Source organism: Salvelinus sp. IW2-2015, linkage group LG19 (assembly GCF_002910315.2).
Source record: "Salvelinus sp. IW2-2015 linkage group LG19, ASM291031v2, whole genome shotgun sequence".
Classification (NCBI taxonomy): Eukaryota; Metazoa; Chordata; class Actinopteri; order Salmoniformes; family Salmonidae; genus Salvelinus; species Salvelinus sp. IW2-2015.
The window spans coordinates 33,334,976-33,354,228 of NC_036859.1; the positions used below are offsets into that span (position 1 = coordinate 33,334,976).

The 19,253-nt window shown below is 41.0% G+C and overlaps 1 protein-coding gene across 1 annotated transcript in view; it reads left to right on the plus strand.

Annotated features, from left to right (window-relative positions):
- LOC111979369 (eukaryotic initiation factor 4A-II-like) overlaps window positions 1–19,253 on the plus strand; it is a 336,073-nt gene that overhangs the window by 227,608 nt on the left and 89,212 nt on the right. The window lies entirely within an intron of this gene.

A 19,253-nucleotide genomic window follows, 5' to 3' on the forward strand; every position in this document is an offset into this window, starting at 1 on the left:
GTGTGGTGTGTGTGTGCTATGTGCGTGGCGTGCGTCGCGTGCGTCGTGCTGCGTGCGTGCGTGCGAAGCGGTGTGTGTGTGTGTGTGTGTGTGTGTGTCGGTGTGTGTGTGTGTGTGTGTGTGTGTGTGTGTGTGTGTGTTTGTGGGGTGGTGTGTGGTGTGGTGTGTGTGTGTGTGTGTGTGTGTGTGTGTGTTTGTCTAGGTCTTCTTGGGGCAGTGTGGGCCGAGTCTCCAGCAGTGGCAGATGGTGTTGAAGAGGCGACAGCGGCAGGAGGCACAGGGGTCACAGCAAGGGGTGTGAGGGGCACAGCTATCCATCAGACGACCACACCGCCGGGCAGGGGCTGCAGGCTCGTGTTTCTGAAACTTCACCCACAGGGAAAGATATGTTGGAACGCCAAATATCAGTCATTGAGAAAAATATTTTTTACATACAGAATCACTTAACATCACCCATAGACAAATACATACTGAATAACCCAACATCACCCATAGACAAATACATACTGTATTTGCTCTGAAATGCACTGTCAACTGTGGGACCTTATACAGACAGATGTGTGCCTTTCCAAATCATGTCCCATCAATAGAATTTACATCAGGTGGACTCCAATCAAGTTGTAGAAACATCTCAAGGATGATCAATGGAAACAGGATGCACCTGAGCTAAATTTYGAGTCTCATAGCAAAGGGTCTGAATACTTATGTAGATAAGGTATTTCTGTTTTTTATTTTGAATACATTTTCAAAAATTTCTATTAACCTATTTTCGGTTTGTCATTATGGGGTATTGTGTGTAGTGTATTTAGATCTGTGTGCTCGAGAGGAATCCGATGAGTGCTAACAATCCCTTTACACCAGGAAGCGGCATCGTGCGGTGAAACATCGTAAGCCATTCGCTATCAACGGAAGGAAAGTGAGAAAAGCGTAGTGGGCAGGGGACAGTCGAGCGATGTAAGCATGGGCAAGGGAGTTGAACATAGCGGGATTAATGTTGGGGAAAGCTGAACTTTATTCTCCACCCGGCACAGCCAGAAGAGGACTGGCCACCCCTCATAGCCTGGTTCCTCTCTAGGTTTCTTCCTAGGTTTTGGCCTTTCTAGGGAGTTTTTCCTAGCCACCGTGCTTCTACACCTGCATTGCTTGCTGTTTGGGGTTTTAGGCTGGGTTTCTGTACAGCACTTCGAGATATTAGCTGATGTACGAAGGGCTATATAAAATAAACTTGATTTGATTTGATGATTCAAATCCTCTTCTCAGCCAACCCTACTGGATTKGCTGAGAATGGCTGTTGATACATAGCACTACCTAGCATGCTTGCTAGCTTGCTTGTTAGCACCCACATGAGGGCGAGGCTAGGGTGGCTATACGAGTGCCTTCAGAAAGTATTCATACCCATTGACTTATTCCACATTTTGTTGTGTTACAGCCTGAATTAAAATGTGATTAAATATTATTTTGTAATCTCACCCATCTACACACAATAGCCCATAATGACAAAGTGAAGAAAAACAATTGAGACATTTTTGAAAATGAAATACAGAAATATCTAATTTACATAAGTATTCACAGCCCTTGGTCAATACATGTTAGAATCAACTTTGGCAGCGATTACAGCTGTGAGTCTTTCTGGGTAAGTCTCTAAGAGCTTTCCACACCTGGATTGTACAATATTTGCCCATTATTATTTTTTTATTTCTTCCAGCTGTCACATGAGTTGACGCTGGAGAGACGAAGCAGGAACGGGGAGTCACATTTAATAAAGGAAGGACATGTAACGAGACAAGAACAGCAGACGGGGAGCAGACGTGACACAAGCTCTGTCAAATTGGTTGTAGATCATTGCTAGACAACCATTTTCAAGTCTTGCCATAGATTTTCAAGAAGATTTAAGTCAAAACTGTAACTCGGCCACTCAGGAACATTCACTGTATTCTTGGTAAGCAACTCCAGTGTATTTTTGGCCATGTGTTTTAGGTTATTGTCCTGCTGAAAGGTGAATTAATCTTCCATTGTGTGGTGGAAAGCAGACTGAAACAGGTTTTCCTCTAGGATTTTGCCTGTGCTTAGCTTTATTCCGTAATTTTTTTTATACTGAAAAACTCCCCAGTCCTTAACGATTCCAAGCATACCCATAACATGATGCAGTCACCACTATGCTTGAAAATATGGAGAGTGGTACTCAGTGATGTACTGGATTGGATTTACCCCAAACATAACACTTTGTATTCAGGACAAAAAGATACTTGCTTTTCCACATTTTTTGCATTAGTACTTTAGTGCTTTGTTGCAAACAGGATGCATGTTTTGGAATATTTTTATTCTGTAAAGGCTTCCTTCTTTTCACTCTGTCAATTAGGGTAGTATTGTGGAGTAACTACAATGTTGTTGATACATCCTCAGTTTATTCCCATCACAGCCATTAAACTCTGTAACTGTTTTAAAGTCACCATTGGCCTCATGGTGAGTTTGGATAGAGGCCTGTATCTTTGTAGGCTGTATCTTTGTAGTGACTGGGTCTATTGATACACCATCCAAAGTGTAATTACTAACTTCACCATGCTCAAAGGGATATTTAATGTCTGCTTTTTTTATCTATCAATAGGTGCCCTTCTTTGCGGGGAATTGGAAAACCTCCCTGGTCTTTGTGGCTGAGTCTGTTTGAAATTCACTGCTCGACTGAGGGATCTTACAGATAATTGTATGTGTGAGGTACAGAGATGAGGTAGTCATTCAAAAATCATGTTAAAAACACTATTATTGCACACAGAGTGAGTCCATGCAACTTATTATGTGACTTRTTAAGCACATTTTTACTCCTGAACTTATTTAGGCTTGCCATAACAAAGGGGTTGAATACTTATTGATTCAAGACATTTCAGCTTAACATTTTTAATTCATTTGTACAATTTCGAAAAACATAATTCCACTTTGACATTATGGGGTATTGTGTGTAGGCCAGTGACAATACATTTCAGTTTAATACATTTTAAATTCAGGCTGTAACACAAGAACATTTTGAAAAAGTCTAGGGGTGTGACTACCTCCTGAAGTCACTGTATAGTGTAAATGCACTGTAAACCATGTTTGTGTGTGCTGTAAAGGAGGACAGAGGGTGATTTTTCTGACGTCATGCAAAGTCACCTGATATTAAGGGATTTAATGACGCAGCCAACCACCGGATGGAGGCAAAGACACGTTTATTCGACAGAGATTCTTTAGAAGCTCCTAAATTATTTCCGGACATTTCAGATTGATTAGTATCAGGTTAATTAATTCCTACAGTAATTCTTCCACTTCTGTTCGTAGACAGCTGGTCTTCATACAACCTCTTTAAGCATGATTAGTACATTGTTCCTGCTATAGTTTTAAGGAGATAAATGTACATTGTTCCTGCTATAGTTTTAAGGAGATAAATGTGCATTGTTCCTGCTATAGTTTTAAGGAGATAAATGTACATTGTTCCTGCTATAGTTTTAAGGAGATAAATGTACAACTTACTGCAACGTGGTGCTGTCCCTGATGTGGCAAAATCCATCTCCTGGCAAACAGTCTTCCGGGTTTCCCTTGGCTCCAAACTATAGTTCATAGAAATATAAAACAAGGATTTATGATTAGATATGAAACGTATTGCCCCAAATGATGGGTTCAACTTAAGTATACATCTTCAGTGGTTCTAGGACACTTTTCATTTCCACTTTTCAAAAAATGGGCTGGTGTACAGAAATGCCAGGGACAATTTCTGRTCCCAGTCCGACCCTGTGTGAATCCATAATATGAAGTACATTTGTAATTCAGGTGAACTATTCCTTGAAGAACACAACCTTTTACTATAAATGTCTTAATTACAAAATAGTGCCATCATAGAGAGCTCATCTGATGCAGTACATATATAGCATCAGGGGGTGGAGGCTAGCTGAAAAATGTCTACTTTGCAGACCAACCTTGTGATGAATGGTACTTGTTGTACTGCCAGAATGTTGTATGTACAACCACAATTTGTTATTCTTTGTGATAAGAAACCGTACACAACTAATATTATGCATCTTAATAATTACATATCATGAGTATTGCCAAAAAGCCTAAAGCACAGAGAGGACTAGAGATGGCCACCTGGGTTTTGTCATCTTAATTACAAATTAATCAAATAATTGTGTGCACTTCTTGCTAAAGTAAACCAACCCTGATTCATAAACTTAATGGAGACTTTGTCCCCTGACGGCTTTCAAAGCAGTAACTGCTTTTAGAGACTTCATCTCTTTTACACAAACTCAGATGCAATGACTCATATGATGGCTTAGTCAGTTGATTTCGATTATAGTTTTAGTAATAAAGAGGTAATACAAAAGTATTACATTGCCACATGTTATGCACAGCAATTAAAATTGTATTTGGCGACATGCGTGGGAACTGCATGTGGTTTAACTGGTCAACTGCCATAATTGTATAGGTCATGACTAATGATACGTAAATTGTAAGCTTTTGGTTAAAATCTTGTGAACATTATTTTTTTACAATGAAATAATTAAAATTGTTCGCCATAGTTCCTTAATCCAAACGCAAACCATAGCCCTATGAAGCAATCTGTCAGTAATGGCAAATATACCATACATTTATGTGCAAAAGGTGTGATCTTTTCTCTCAGCAACAAGAGCGCGCAACCCTGCTTWATAATCAAAACAGAAAACATGCAAAATAGCTTCACCTGAATCATTTTCATGCTGTATATGCGCATCCCTCTTCAGGTCTTCGGCGAAACATAACGGAATAGACACCGAAAGGAGACAAACCCAGAGAAAATGTTTTCCCAACATCTCCACTTCCAATCTTGTAACCGGAATCCGGGTTAATAATAATGTTATGGACTGCAGCACTGTTCAGGTGAAAGCACACTATTAAATTTGACACGTTGGGATAGGCTACTTACAGGTTACTTTTTATCCACTCTGGGGAAATKAATATATATTTTTATTTTAAATGTCTTAATATGATAGCCTATCAATATCGCAGCTCAGAAGGTTCTCGTTCTAGGGAATGGGTTCTCATAAAATGGGTTGTTAAGTGTAGTCAAATATTCCACGCCCACAATTTCTTTCAGACTCTGAAGTAGCCTTCTGTTGACCTACCCAATKTTGTTGAATTATGGTTTCCATCCATACATTCCCCCAACTAAGTCAAACAGTAACAAGCTCCCACCGATACTATAGCAAAATGCCACTGTCTGGTAGCAGTTATTTATTTGTTGTTGTCAAGGCCGATGTGATCGTGTAATGCATTGTCAAMTGAGATCTACATCTTGATTGATTATGCGCTGTTGCGCTCAGCTGCACTGCGGCCCTCCATGTAGAGGTAAAGGGAAATCTTTCTAACGGTTTAATATGTTATATTTACTGACACTGGACGGAACCCACATGCAGGTGTGTTCGAAACATTGATATGGTATTTGGGCCTGGGGTTGGCCTGAATGCGACATCAAGAAACCKGATGTTAAAGACATTAAAGTCCCTCTCCCACGCTTATTACTTGCCGAGGGACATGTGAGGTGAATTGGCGCGCAGACAGCAGGGAGCCTTCCGAAGTTCTTTCCAAACACCAGACATTCCTCTCTATGAGCCTATGTACACAATCTGCACATTGTTATTCATTTCCTAAGCCCATGTTAATTAATATATATTAACAGTGGGGATCAGTGGAGGCTCCTCAGAGGAGGAAAGGGAGGAACATCCGACTCAGTGAAKTTCAGAAAAATGTAAATAGTGAAACATAAAAAAGTTATCCTTTTTAGATAAAACTATACTTTGAAACAAACTGTTTTGCAAGGAAGGTCTACAGTAGCCTCGACCAGTGGCACATAGCCTATTAATGGATGTCAAGGGAAGCCAGCCCCCCCTCTCAAAAAAATAAATACATATTAAATAATTTATCTGTCATCTCTCTGTTTTTCATAATTGTCCTTCAATTCGCAAGAGGCTGAATGTATCTCACCGGAAAAAGCATCGGAGCGAGCGAAACAGCGCCCCTCTGTCTCTGTATGTGTAGGCCATCTATCTGATGCTGTCTGGTCCAAACAAGTATGACATTGTTTCCGCCAAAAGCATTGAATGGAATGGAAGCCAGCGAGCATTTGGCTTCCCTTGATAAAAAAGTATTAAAAAATAGCCAAACTGAGTGAGCTCAACTATGTGCACCCCAAAAAGTTGTCAAGGGAAGCCAGCTTGGATGTTGGCATCACTCCTTACAAATCACATCGAGAGCATACGTCATTGACAGAAACATCTTGAATTGTTGCATCTCGTTGTATTGTTGTCCTCTGGTGGCTATCTAGCTAAAATCAGCCTTTTCCTAAATTAGCCATGGATGGAGATTGGGATTTGTGACTTGTGGTTTTACTTAATTCTCTGTACTGGCCAATGACTATAATGGCGATTCTGATCCAACCATTAATTCATACATTGTTGTGCCCCTGGCCTGAGAGGATGGAGGTTCAATATGTAGCTAGTTGTAGAAAGCTAATGTTAACTAGCTAGCTAATGTTGCCCATGAATGGAAGTTAGGCTTTAGAGCAAACGTTTTAGCCAGGTAGCCTTGGACAACAAAAACTAAAAGCGTGTACTGTATAACAGACTGATAGACCGTTTTGTCAACATGAAAGAGAGGAAGATGGCAGATGCGTTTCTCTACAAGTAGGATGCGTCAAAACATTTTTCTACTTGCACGTACGCGCACGCAAACACACACAAACACGCCCACAGAAATTAGAACCACGGACAGCGACATCATATTTAGCTTACGTTGATTCGACTTAATTGTTTTTGTTATCTTTTAGTTGTCACTGCATTAGACTAAGTAGAGGGGATTTGATGATGTTGAAATGTCGAAGTTGAAATGGTGCTGGAATAGTGGATGCGGCTCCGGTTTTCTTTGCGACTTGMGTTAACTCTCTGTGGTTCTAAATCAATAGTTGTTTAGTGGTCGGAAAATGTCCAAAACATTAACTTGCTTGACCATGCTGTAGGTAATGTAACTGTCTGTTACTTGCAATATGCTTTGTGGAATAAAGCGGACAGAGGTTGCTATCTGGTTTTGTGATAAAATTAAGGTATGGTTGAATTTATTCTGCCACTGTCTTCTTATTGTCTTGGCCTTTAGGCCTATATATCACAGTAGCAAGGCAAATTAAATAACAGTTTATAGAGCAAACAGCACTATTATCACAACACATAGGTTGTAATATGCMATTTTTCTGTCTTCCTCAGTGATTTTACCCACGCACCGCTACTGGCCTCAACAGACCTAGGAGGCTCATAGTTCTCACCCCCTTCCATAGACTTACACAGTAATTATGACGACTTCTGGAGGACACCCTCCAAGAGCTCTTGCAGCATGAACTGACATGTTGTCCATCCAATCAAAGGATCAGAGAATGAATCTAGTACTGAAAGCATAAGATACAGCTAGCTAGCACTGCAGTGCATAACCTATGGTTGAGTAGTTGACTCAAAGAGAGAGACAAACAATAGTTGAACAGTTTTGGGGAAAAAATGAGAATTAGCAGAGAGAGAGAGATACTGTAGCTATATTTCGTTGTATTTCTTTCACTTTCATTTAACTAGCTAATGCAGCTAATTTAACCTACTCAACAACCTGACTCAAACAGAGAAGAATGCTATTTATGTTAGCTAGCTGGCTAAGGCAATCCAACATTCTAACTCTTCCAAGTCAAGGTAAACTTTCGGTTTGATTCATTTATTGTCACCGGGGCCCACCATTGAAACTTCTAAACTGCTTGCTGTACACTGTATTGCGTAATTGTACACATGGATTGGATTGTGGCTTTACTAACGGGTTGGTTCTAGTAGCTATGTTGACTATGTTGTTAGCTAATATGGTGTGTTTATCAGTTAGCGGATATGGAATKAAGTTTTGGTTTTGAGAGTTTTTTTTCACCTGATCACAGACAGCTGTTGTGTTGTGCACTGAGGTCCACAAGCAAAGGGAAAATGTGAGAGGAGGAGAATGGGTACAGTAAACAGTGCATTTGGAAAGTATTCAGAGCCCTTGACTTTTTCCACATTTTGATATTTTAGTGTTATTCTAAAATGGATGAAATTGTTTTCCCCCCTCATCAATCTACACACAATACCCCATAATGACAAAGCAAAAACACGTTTTTTTTTGTTTTGCAAATGTATTAAAAATAAAAAATAAAAATATCACATTTACTTAAGTATTCAAACCTTTTAATCAGTACTCTGTTGAGTCTCCTTGGGTATGAGTTTCTCCCACTCTTCAAATCAAATCAAATGTTATTAGTCACATGCGCTGAATACAACAGGTGTAGACCTTACAGTGAAATGCTTACTTACAAGCCCCTAACCAACAAAATGCAGTTTAAAAAATACGAATAAGAAATAAAATGAACAAGTAATTAAAGAGCAGCARTAAAATAACAATGGCGAGACTATATACAGGGGGTACCGGTACAGAGTCAATGTGCGGGGGCACCGGTTAGTCGAGGTAATTGAGGAAATATGTACATGTAGGTAGAGTTATTAAAGTGACTATGCATAGATAATAACAGAGAGCAGCATGATGTTCAGGAGTCTTATGGCTTGGCAGTAGAAGCTGTTTAGAAGCCTCTTGGACCTAGACTTGGCTCTCAGGTACCGCTTGCCGTGTGGTAGCAGAGAAAGCAGTCTATGACTAGAGTGGCTGGAGTCTTTGACATATTTTAGGGCCTTCCTCTGACACCGCCTGGTATAGAGGTCCTGGATAGCAGGAAGCTTGGCCCCAGTGATGTACTGGGCCGTACGCTCTACTCTCTCTAGTGCCTTGCGGTTGGAGGCCGAGCAGTTGCCATACCAGGCAGTTATGCAACTAGTCAGGATGCTCTCGATGGTGCAGCTGTAGAACCTTTTGAGGATCTGAGGACCCATGACAAATCTTTTCAGTCTCCTGAGGGGGAATAGGTTTTGTCGTGCCCTCTTCACGACTGTCTTGGTGTGCTTTGACCATGTTAGTTTGTTGGTGATGTGGACACCAAGGAACTTGAAGCTCTCAACCTGCTCCACTACAGCCCCGTCGATGAGAATGAAGGCGTGCTCGGTCCTCCTTTTGCTGTAGTCCACAATCATCTCATTTCTCTTGATCACATTGAGGAAGAGGTTGTTGTCCTGGCACCACATGGCCAGTACTCTGACCTCCTCCCTATAGGCTGTCTCGTCGTTGTCGGTAATCAGGCCTACTACTGTTGTGTCATAGGCAAACTTAATGATGGTGTTGGAGTCGTGTCTGGCCGTGCAGTCATGAGTGAACAGGGAGTACAGGAGGGGATTGAACACGCACCCCTGGAATGTGTTGTTACCTACCCTTACCACCTGGGGACGGCCCATCAGGAAGTCCTCAATCCAGTTGCAGATTTACACGCTGAAGCTATGTTGCGCTTGGTGACCTCTGACTGTTTCATCCTAACATCGTTGGTGCCGACGTGGATAACAATATCTCTATACTCTCTACACTCGCCAGTTTTAGCTTTAGCCAGCACCATCTTCAGATTAGCCTTAACGTCGGTAGCCCTGGTAAACAGTGTATGATCGCTGGATAATTCGTTTTAAGTCTAATACTGCGGGTAATGGAGTCGCCAATGATTAGGGTTTTCAATTTGTCAGAGCTAATGGTGGGAAGCTTCAGCGTCTCAGACCCCGTAACGGGAGGAGTAGAGACAAGAGAAGGCTAGGCCTCAGACTCCGACTCGCTGCTTAATGGGGAAAACCGGTTGAAAGTTTCTGTCTGCTGAATGAGCGACACCGGTTGAGCATTCCTACAGCATTTCCCTCCAGAAGCCATGAGAAAGTTGTCCGGCTGCGGGGACTGTGCGAGGGGATTTATACTACTATCTGTACTTACTGGTGGCACAGACGCTGTTTCATCCTTTCCTACACTGAAATTACCCTTGCCTAACTTTATTTTTTATTTTTATTTCACCTTTATTTAACCAGGTAGGCTAGTTGAGAACAAGTTCTCATTTGCAACTGCGACCTGGCCAAGATAAAGCATAGCAGTGTGAACAGACAACAACACAGAGTTACACATGAAGTAAACAATAAACAAGTCAATAACATGGTAGAAAAAAGAGAATCTATATACAATGTGTGCAAAAGGCATGAGGAGGTAGGCAATAAATCGAATAATTACAATTTAGCAGATTAACACTGGAGTGATAAATCATCAGATGATCATGTGCAAGTAGAGATACTGGTGTGATTGCGTCTGAAGCTGGGCTTGCAGCACAGCTATCCTCGCCGTAAGGCGATCGTTCTCCTGTATATTATGAGTACAGCTACTGCAATTAGAAGGCACCATGTTAATGTTACTACTTATCTTCGGCTGTTGAAGGTGCTGACGAACCATGTCCAGATAAAGTGTCCGGAGTGAAAAAGTTGAATAAAAAAGAGGTTGTGAGGGAAAAACTAAAAATATAAACGGTAATTAAAAAGTAAAAACCGTAAAGTTGTCAGGTAGCAAAGTAAGGTTGGCGACAAAACGCACAGCAACACGTCTGCAAGTTGCAAGTTATTCGTATTTTTTGAAACTGCACTGTTGGTTAGGGGCTCRTAAGTAAGCATTTCACTGTAAGGTCTACACCTGTTGTATTCGGCACATGTGACTAATAAAATTTGATTTGATTGGATATACTGTCCATTTCTGAAACTCACTTAGATTGTACCTTTGATGATACAGCAGTAGCAATACAAGGATATAACATCTACAAAAAAGACAGGCATGCCTATGGGGGAGGTGTTGGGGTATATGTTCAAAGACATATTCCTGCAAAGTAGGGATGCACAATATATCGGTGAACATATCGGGATTGTCCGATATTAGCTAAATATGACAATATCGGCATCGGCCCGATGTCTAGTTTAACACCGATGTGCAAAACTGATGTCAAAGCTGACGTGCRTACCTATATAACGTAGGTAGACGTAAAATCCTGCGCTACACATGCAACACAGCATTCCTAACCTAGCCCACAATGTCTGCTGTGTGGATCGAGCAGTCAACACGTCGAGCAGTCATTTGAAAGAGTAAGAACATTTCAGCGAGACAACTCAAAGGCGAAATCCATTAACGCCAAGATAATGGAATTAATTGCCCTTGACAATCAACCGTTCTCTATCGTGGGTGATGTTGGCTATCACAGTTGGTCGAGCACCGGTACACACTACCAAGTGCGCTATTTTTCAGTTGTTGCCTGACCGGAGTTACACAGTAATAGCATCACTGCTATTAGCCTCACGACATACTATGAAACGCCATKTGGGTCTTTGCGTGTCAAAAAAGATACACGTCAAATAACACCATTTGACATAACACTATTTGACGCTTTAAATAAGCTTTTAATTTGACACGTCAAATAGCACAGTTCTATTATATAATTTTCTGTGTTCTGAATTTGCACGTGCAAGCCAGGCGCCACCACTACTATCAGTAGCACTGTCAAGCTGTACAAAAAAGTTTGCAAACAAGTTACACCAGCCACAAACGGTGTGTTTACAATACCACGTTGGTAATAAAGCATTATTTGTTTGACCGCAACTTCTGAGGTAGCTAGCTAGCTTTAGCTTGGTACCTAGCTAGCACCAATACAACCAGCCTGAAAACAATGACCAGTAGAAACTGCAATAATTTTCATTATTCTTAGCAATGATTTAGGAATCCTTGTGAGTAAGTATTAGCTAGGTAGTTACTTGTTGTTCGCCTATTGAAATTGAACTTCAGTTCATGAAAATAAATAGCTAGCCAGCGACTTAACCCTGTTGCCCAAAGCTAACATTATAAGCAGCCAGCTAGCTTCATCTGGCTAGTGATGCTCGACCAGACAACCTGTTATGTGTCGTGAAGCTAGCCATAACAAGGATTAGGCACAATAGTGGAATTTGCGGTTTGCCTTCAAAATAAAAGTACCTCTTTGAAAGTAATGCAGAAGGTTACAATTGGTGGAATCATGACATATTTAGACTAGATAATGTTAAACAAGGTTGGATTGTGAAGCAATGAAATGTGCGTATCAGTCTACTCGGTGACACCCACAGAACACGACTGTGAAGTGTTTATGCAAATATTAGCGTTGTAGCTCTTATCGCGGGACTGCGACCGTGTGAAATCACCTCCCCAGTCAGCCTATTGTGTGTATTGACATTCATATTGCACTATACAGCTTTACGTAAGGATTGGGGATCAATGAAATGGGGTATCAGTCTACTCAATACCCAAGATATTTTTTCCCAACGTCCTCCTCAGAGTTATCAGACTCCAAAACATCCACCCAGTATTGTTTTTCCTCTGGAATAGTGTTCAATACAAATAGGTTGACAATAAATCTGGCTCAATTCACAGTTGTTTCAGAGTCCCGCAATAAGAGCTACGACGCTAATGTTCTCTGGGTGTCACTAAGTAGACTGATACCCCATGTCATTTTGCGGCCTGAAACAGATTGTTATTTTGGAATGTTTTTTGGGATGAACATTGTTTGCATCCATGAGCTAGCTAGCTTTTTTTATAACCAGTACTGTAGGTGCACGAGACAACTTTACCAGCATCATAGCATACGTATCGATGGATCGTTGTSACATATGAAATACGAGTGATAATTTAATCAATGTGTAATAACTATGTAAAAAATGTATGAACGTGTTAAATTATTATGTGACGTGCAGTCATATTCAGGTCCTGATTGGTCAACAAGTTTATTTGACGCATCAAATAGTGTTATTTGACATGTATCTTTTTTGACATACAAAGACCCAAACGGCGTTCCATATAAATCCTGGTTGAGAATGAAACGACTGAACAAATGAACAACAAAACAGCACAGCAAGTAAGTGAAAGAAATAGGTTTTGATTATGTTTTACTGGTAATGGGGACATACATAAATGCCAACAAAATAACTTTTTGGTCAGTGTGGTCTGTGTGTGTGTGTGTGTGTGTGTGTGTGTGTAACCTGACGGCCTACCCCGGCCAAACCCGGACGATGCTGGGCCAATTGTGCGCCGCTCTATGGGACTCCCAATCACGGCCGGATGTGATACAGCCTGGATTCGAATGCTTAAAAGGCCGCAAAAAAATGTAATATCGGTTATCGGTATTGGGGGGGTTTTTGGCAAGGAAAATATCAGATATCGGTATCGGCCAAAAATGTCATATCGGTGTGAAGTGTAGAGAGGATCTCATATCAAATATTGTTGAAGTGTTGTGGTTGCGTTGCCTCATCTAAAGCCTCTTCTTTATGGTGCTGCTATAGGCCACCAAGTGCTAACAGTCAGTATTTGGATAATATGTGTGAAAAGCTTGATAGTATATGTGTTGTTAATAGAGAGGTCTATTTTCTGGCTGACCTGAACATTGACCGGTTAGCAGCTAGCTAACTGTCCTCTCAATAAGAAGCTTCTAAATGTGACTGATGTAATATGTCTGTAATATGACACAGGTTATCACTCAACCAACTGAACTGCATACCAATAGTGTTGGATCTGTGACATCCACTTGTATTGATCATATCTTCACTTTGCTCCAAATCAATATCAGTTCCCATTGGCAAAAGGGACCGTAACATTGTGGAAATAACACGGAAAGCAAAAGTGCCAAAGGTTGSGCCTAAAGTAATTTCTAAGAGATCATACAAAATATCTTATATGTTGAAGGTGTAAAACGTGTGATGTGCATAAGGAAGTGAATCCAAATGCAGCACTGGAAGTATTTGTTAAAGTATTCATGCCAATTGTTGACAAGCTCCTGTTAAGGAATTAACTGTATGAACTGTTAGAGCCCTCACCTGGACAAAAGGAACACCTATGTGAGAATGCTATTCATTGACTACAGCTCAGCGTTCAACACCATAGTGCCCTCAAAGCTCATCACTAAGCTAAGGACCCTGGGACTAAACACCTCCCTCAAAAGGTTCTACAGCTGCACCCTCGAGAGCATCCTGACTGGTTGCATTACTGCCTGGTATGGCAACTACTCAGCCTCAAACCGCAAGGCACTACAGAGGGTAGTGCGTACGACCCAGTACATCACTGGGGCCAAGCTTGCTGCCATCCAGGACCTCTATACCAGGCGGTGTCAGAGGAAGGCCATAAAAATGATCAAAGACTCCAGCCACCCTAGTCAGCATGCATGTAGAGAAGGGCACTCAACTTGGACTGCACTGACTCAGATGACAGATGATTGGTTAAAATAAATRGATAATAAGATCATAGTTGGAGCTGTATTGTTAGATTTCAATGCAGCCTTTAATGTTATGTTATGTCACATTCCATCACATGGTTGGAGAGTTATTTATCCAATAGAACCCAGAGAGTGTTCTTCAATGTACATTAGATATGTACAGTGCGGTGTACCTAAGGCCAGTTGCCTTGGGCTGTTACTCTTCTCTACAAATGATTTGCCACTGGTCTTACACAAAGCTAGAATGACAATGTATGCAGATGATTCCACACTCTACATGTCAACACCCAAAGCCAGTGAGCTCACTGACATTATAAATAAGGAGTTACAGTCAGTATCAGAATGGGTGATTAATAATAAAYTGGTCTTAAATACAACTAAAACTAAAAACATTGTATTCTGTTCAAAACATTCTCTAAGATCTAAACCTCAACTGGAGATAAAGGGTGTGACCATTTAGCAAGTTGAGGAAGCTGAACAATTGACAACAATTGACCCAGGGTCGTCCGGGTTTGGGTTTGCCTAGTTAAATAAAGGTTAAATAAAAAAATAAAATAAAAAAATCATGCTCAAGTCATATTGACAAAGTTGTTGTAAAGATGGGGAGGGGTGACACACACATCAACTGTACTAGTTCTTCAGACTCTGGTCTTGTMCCATCTTGATTACTGTCCAGTAATATGGTCAAGTGCAGAAAAGAAAGACCTAGCAAAGCTGCAGCTGTCTCAAAACAGAGCAGCACACCTTGCCCTTAACGGCACATACATATAACTAACATCAACAACATGCATGCCAATCTTTCCTGGTTGAAGGTTGACGAGAGATTMATTTAAGATTATCTGCATAAACAAATAACGTTCAGCTCCGACATCCATACATACCCCACAAGACATGCCACCAGGGGTCTCTTCACAGTCCTCAAGTCAAAAACGAATTCACAGCAATGCACAGTATTATACAGAGCCATGATCACATGGAACTCCCATCTCCAAATACTCAAGCAAACAGCAAAATTACCTTTRAAAAAATACATCTCATGAAACTGCGGGGACTGTGAGGGGACACATACACAAACACGCACACACAGACACACTTTAACACACACATTTTTTGTTGTTGTTGTATTGTTAGTATTCATTTTTAGTTGTATTGTTTGTATATCATTGCATTTTAAATGTTTGTGACTCTCCTTGCCTATCAGTGTATCAGTGTTTTGTTACTTGTCATGTTTTGTGTTTTTTGTGGACCCCAGGAAGAATAGCTGCTACCTCTGCAAAAGCTAACGGGGATCCAAATAAACAAATAAATAAAAAAATTCATTACCATTCAGAAGATAGGAGCAGAGCTTTTTATCATGTCGTAAATCTGAAGAGGCTGTGGACCCGATCAGCATGTTTCTCTGTCAAGCCCCAAAAAATATCATAGGCCTTACCTATACATCAATCATTGTGGATATACTTTATGTGAACTGTTATGTATTGAGGTACATGCCCAGCTACAAGGAGTTCATGGGGGTGTGGTTTCGGGGTCACAGTTGACACTGTTGTGAAGTGATCTTACCTGACATGTGAATGTTATATTGATCCAAATTTCTTAGGAAAAACCATTAAAAGTTTGTCTTCAGCTGTCCTTTCTACTACTTGAGAGATGTTACTGCTCCAGCAGTTGGTGAGTCTGGTGGGGCAGAAGCAGGAGTCATTTCAGTGGAGCTTCCGAGGGGAAGCTGTGAGTCAGCTGGGATGGCTTTATCTGGTTATAACAGAGACCAGCTGGTTGTAATCAGGTTACATGACGTCTTCGCAGCCAGAAAACCAGTTTACAACCAGAAAATGACATCAATAAGACATCAYGTGCAATATTTTGCTCGCTGGGTTACTTGTGCAGGTTATAAAAGACCCACATCTTAGTTCATATTACAAGAATCATACTGTAATTCAATCGTTGCACATAACGGTATTTCTGCACTGGGCTTTCAGGAGTGAGTTTTTCAAAGGCTTTAAAAATAAGGTTCAAAAGCTCCGCAAAAGGACTCATGAGGCCAATGTATATAAAAAACAAACTGAAAACTGTAGGAATTACATTTTTATCAGAATTCCCCTCTCAGTCCAGATGTTCTTGAGCTCAGAGTCGACAGCCAACCATAACTGCTCTGCAGGTCCGGCGCCAGAACAAATCAGTTGGACAGTAATTAGATTTCTATAGGCGGGCCCGTGTTTTTCACGGGACCTCCTGTTGTTAATGGGTGTTAGAATACAAACCATAGACCAGGGTACCCCAACTGGCGGCCCACGCGGGATGAATCTGGCGGGTGGTTTTATTTGTTTTATTTGTTTGTTTGTTTGTTTTTTCGTGGTTGGACAAATAATACACATGTGATCGTATACAAATGGAAGCAATGTTTGAAATGATTATATTTTAGTCAAACATGTCTGTTTGGGCTTCTTACGGTCAATTGGCAGTCTACAAATGATTTGTAATTATGTTCCGGCCACCCGACCATCCACTCAAGAAAAAATTGTCYGTGGCTGAATCTAGTTGATGATCCCTGCTATAGAAGTTTGGAGAAGCTTACAATTTAACCTACCATGCCAGTTATGATTAAACTGCATGAATAAAAGTATGTGGACACCTCCTCGTCGAACATCTCATTCCAAAATCACTGGCATTAATATGGAGTTGATCCCCCCTTTGCTGCTATAACAGCCTCCACTCTTCTGGGAAGGCTTTCCACTAGATGTTGGAACATTGCTGCGGGGTCTTGCTTCCATTCAGCCACAAGAGCATTAGCGAGGTCGGGCACTGATGTTGGGTGATTAGGCCTGGTTCGCAGCTGTCTCTTATACACATCTAGATGTGTATAAGAGACAGCTGCATGAATAAAAGTATGTGGACACCTGCTCGTCGAACATCTCATTCCAAAATCACTGGCATTAATATGGAGTTGATCCCCCCCTTTGCTGCTATAACAGCCTCCACTCTTCTGGGAAGGCTTTCCACTAGATGTTGGAACATTGCTGCGGGGTCTTTGCTTCCATTCAGCCACAAGAGCATTAGCAATGGCGGCGAGCTTTACACCACTCCAGCCGACGCTTCTGTGGTGCTGTTTGCCATCGGCCATGGAAACCCATTTCAAACAGTTCTTGTCTGACGTTGCTTCCAGAGATGATTTTTACACGCTACTCACTTCAGCACTCGGCGATCCCGTTCTATGAGCTTGTGTGGCCTACCACTTCGCGGTTTAGCCGTTGTTGCTCCTAGACGTTTCCACTTCMCAATAACATAGCTTACAGTTGACCAGGGAAGCTTTAGCAGGGMAGAAATTTGACGAACTGACTTGTTGGAAAGGTGGCATCCTATGACGGYGCCACGTTGAAAGTCACTGAGCTCTTCATTAAGGCCATTCTACTTCCAATGTTTGTGTATGGAGATTGCATAGCTTTGTGCTCAGTTTTATACACCTGTCAGCAACGGGTGTGGTCGGAAATAGCCGAATACACTCATTTAAAGGGATGTCCGCATACTTTTGTATATACAGTGCATTCGGAAAGTATTCAGACCCCTTGACTTTTTCCACATTTTGTTACATTACAACCTTTTCTAAAATTGGTTAAATTGTTGTTTTTTCCTGATCAATTTACACACAATACCCCATAATGACAAAGCAGAAACAACCTTTATTTGACTAGGCAAGTCAGTTAACCAATTCTTCAATGGAAGACCTAGAGCTGGCCGCCTGGCCAAACTGAAAGGTCTTACCAAAGACTGAATGTTCCTGAGTRGCCGAGTTACAGTTTTTACTGACATTTTTTTGAAAATCAATGGCAAGAGGGGAAAATGGTTGTCTAGCAATGATCAACAACCAATTTAACAGAGATTGAAGAATTTTGAAGAGAATAATGGGCCAATGTTGCACAATCCAGGTGTGAAAAGCTCTTAGAGTGTCACGCCCTGACCTGAGTTATCTCTGTTTTCTTTATATTTTGGTTAGGTCAGGGTGTGACTAGGGTGGGTACGTTAGTTTTGTATTGTCTAGGKTTTTTGTATGTATAGGGTTGTTGTAGGTCTAGGTGATTTATATGTCTATGGTGGCCTGATATGGTTCCCAATCAGAGGCAGCTGTTTATTGTTGTCTCTGATTGGGGATCATATTTAGGTAGCCATTTTCCCTTTTGTGTTCGTGGGTTCTTGTCTATGTGTAGTTGCCTGTCAGCACTCATTTGTATAGCTTCACGGTTCGTTTGTTATTTTGTTAGTTTTGTTCAGTGTTCATTCTTAGATTAAAGAAGAATGTATGCATACCACGCTGCGCCTTGGTCTGCTCCTTTTGACACCCGTGACATAGAGACTTACCCAGAAAGACTAACAGCTGTAATCACTGCCAAAGGTGCTTCTACAAAGTATTGACTCAGGRGTGTGAATACTTATGGAAATGAGATATTTCTGTACTTAATTTTCAATAAATGTGCAAACATTTCTAAAAACATGTTTTCACTTTGCCATGATGGGGTATTGTGTGCAGCTGGGTGAGAGAAAAACATTTATTTAATCAGTTTTAAATTCAGGCTGTAACACAACAAAATGTGGAATAAGTCTAGGGGTATGAATGCTTTCTGACGGCACGGTAGCTATTGCCCAACATCTATCCTCCATGGCCTCCTCTCAGTCCTCACATACAAAACCGAACACAAATCTGACAATCAGGAATCTGATCTCCAGCAATGTGTAGTGTAAAGTATAGAGCCGGAAAGCATGGGGAAGGGGAAGAACATAATTTACAGATGTAGGATCTTAATTKAATAATCCTGTTGTGGGAGAACTTTCCTGCAATGCAGAAAATGTAAAACATGTAATGTATTTGAGGTTTAAAAAAGCTGATGAAATTTGTAATTTCCACTTTAACATTTCAGATTTGCCCTRATGAAAAATGTATCAACCAATACAAAAAGTCCATTAATTACAATCCACATAATAATTCACACTTCCTGTTGCTGCAGGATTMTTTTCCTGCTGTAGGAAACTGGCT